The sequence below is a fragment of the Sinocyclocheilus grahami genome, unplaced genomic scaffold (assembly GCF_001515645.1).
Source record: "Sinocyclocheilus grahami isolate Dianchi unplaced genomic scaffold, SAMN03320097.WGS_v1.1 scaffold823.1, whole genome shotgun sequence".
In the NCBI taxonomy this organism is placed as follows: domain Eukaryota; kingdom Metazoa; phylum Chordata; class Actinopteri; order Cypriniformes; family Cyprinidae; genus Sinocyclocheilus; species Sinocyclocheilus grahami.
Genome location: NW_015506002.1, coordinates 42,630 through 45,270, shown reverse-complemented (window position 1 = coordinate 45,270; position 2,641 = coordinate 42,630). Strand labels below are relative to the sequence as shown.

Below are 2,641 nucleotides of genomic sequence, written 5' to 3'. Positions count from 1 at the left end.
TCACTCTGAGTGTGTGTGTATCTCTTGCTCTCTCTCTCTCTCTCTCTCTCTCTCTCTCTCTCTCTCTCTCTCTCTCTACTCCTTCTCAAGGCAAATCACCACCACCTGCAGCAGGTTTGTGAGAGCGTGCTAGAGTATATTGGGGCAGTTCAGAGTTTGCTAGGAAAGACACGTTTCTCTCCTGCTCCAGACTGAACGTTGTGCTTGTTGCTCATGTAGAGACAATAGTTGTGTATTAGCAGTGGCTAATTGAGTTTGAGATGGAGCAAAAGGTATTGTGGCTCTTCTGTTCTGTGAAATTCTAAACACTAGATTGTGTATGTTAACTGGGATGCTGTAGGGGGAGAGTGCCTTTTTCTTTTAGTACTGCTTTTTACCCCTGTTTTTGTACAGCAAGGGAGGTGAGGGAAGTTTGTGGTATATTTATTTTCTTTAAGGTTAGTTAGAGCTCCTCCTTAAATTAGTGAATTCTTTGTTTATTATTTTAGGCCTTGCTCTCCTCTGAGCCATTGCTCCCATTTACATGATGTACTTATCCCTGACAGCACACGTACATCACGGTCTGCATTTACATCTGCAAGACGTATTTAGAGCGTTTGCTTTTCTGCAATGTGTCTATCGGATGTTTCCTATCAGACGTCAAGTAGACGTTTAGAAGATGTCTTTGAGATGTTACAGTCCTACAGACGTATTGCAGATGAGCAAACACTCTAAAAAAACAAGTCTGGCAGATGTAAATATAGATGTCTCCGTGATGTATGTGTGGTATCAGGGCAATTTGGTGATGAGAAACTCATCTGTTAGAGTTAAGTCTCCTTTTTTGCACTGATTGGCAGGTTGTTGTTTTTCTGGGTAAGTAAACTGTCCTGAGCATTATTTTTCAAGACCGAACACTTTTCTCCACAACACTGTCTGTTCATTCTGGTTTATGAGTGTCTCTATTCTTCTCTGCAGGATCTGCTACTGGATTACTGTGAGATCCGCTGATGTTGCTGAGTAAGTTTGGTGATCGTATCCCGGAGGACGTGGCTCAGTTCTACCTGGCTGAGTTGCTTATGGCCATCAATTCAGTCCACAGACTCTGTTCTGTGCACAGGCATCTGTACCAACATTGATCAGTTCATCTAAACATGGAAATTATGACAAAATGTTTAAAGCAGCACCATGCAACTTTTGCTCACGGTTCCCCAATGTGGTTGATAAGTGCAATTGTTTGTTATCAGTGTCGTAAATACTGTCGCTGTGTAAGCTTCCCCGTGGGCAGCCAATACACGTGAATTTGTTGACCAAAGCTGACAGAACCAAATGAAGAAACCTTGTTTGGAAACCATGTCCACGGACCAGGTAAAGTAGCCCGTATACCGTCTACAAATATCATTACATTTATTTATTGTTACTCCAGAATTGAAAACTACAATGACACACACAGAACGAGTAAGAGTAGGAGACTATTTTTATAAAGAAGCTAAAAGCAACTTTCAGTAAAGTCTAAGACTTAAGTGCTGACTGAGGTGACGCTTAAGTGTTGTGAACTAAGGACTTCAATGATGTCAACACAAAATGGATTACCTCAACCTCTGAATCAGCCAATAGTGAGCCTGCTCATGTGAAGTCACAGCAGCACAACACCAATCATTTAATGTAACTACAATAAAATCATTTAATTAAGACACTGAAATATTTTAATATATTCATGTATTTTTTTTTATGCTTTGCATTGTGCAAAATTATTACTGATGCTTTTTCTATTGGTATGTCTCCTTGTTTACAGGTGGAGCAGTGATATGAACATGAGATCCTTCAATGGCTCCAACAACTCCAGGAAAGCCCACAGTCCTCATAAAAGTGGCTTGTTTTTGCAGTATAGTTTGGCAGTCAGTTGGACAGTCAATAAACTGCCATATAGTAGTGGCCAAAAGTGATGTCCGGCCTAGGAAATTTGAGATTCACCCTTAATTTAAAAAAAAAAAAAAAAAAAGGTTTATTGCATAGTTGCTTAGTCAGTTGTTGTATTTGTGATAATACAATGAAACATGCCAGATTTTGCGGTCATAAATTTTTGCCATGCTGTCATACAAAAACAAGAGGACCAATGAAATGTAAATAACGTATGTTGTAGTCCGTGTGCCAATGTTGCCAATTTAGTGATTTTTGTCACTAGATTTAGTGACTTCCTCATCCCTTTAGTGTTTTTTTTTTCTTTCTTTCCAAAAGCCTAGCAACAAAATCAATTTCTTGGACAAACCTTATCTACATTCCAAGACACTTCCGTAACGTCATAAAGCGAGTTCACTGATCTATAGAAATATAGATCAGTGAACTCCCCTTTATGAGGTCATCTAGCTACATTAAGTGACCAGTTTTAGCTACTTTCAATTGAAAGCTGTTGGAATAAGGTCAGTGTTTTTTTGTATTTTAATGGTTTAAGTGAAATGTGGGGTCATTAAAAAAAATGTATCCACACATCACTTTTGACCACTGTTGTGTTTGGTGGGGTTAGTCCTACAATATGCAAGACCCTGCTTACAGTGTCATCACCGGTGCATTGCTGCAAATTTCCAATTTTCCAGCCAAAAAAATGTAATTACTACTTTAATTTCTGCAGTTAGAGCATTGACTTGTTGAGTGGAAGAGGTTATTA

The 2,641-nt window shown here is 39.0% G+C and overlaps 1 long non-coding RNA gene across 1 annotated transcript; it reads left to right on the top strand.

The window, feature by feature from the left end:
* Positions 1 to 350: 350 nt before the first annotated feature.
* On the top strand, positions 351 to 1,832 carry LOC107562444 (uncharacterized). Its single transcript, XR_001605988.1, has 3 exons — positions 351 to 401; positions 955 to 1,344; positions 1,772 to 1,832. It is a non-coding gene; the product is annotated as an uncharacterized lncRNA (long non-coding RNA).
* The last annotated feature ends 809 nt before the right edge of the window (positions 1,833 to 2,641 follow it).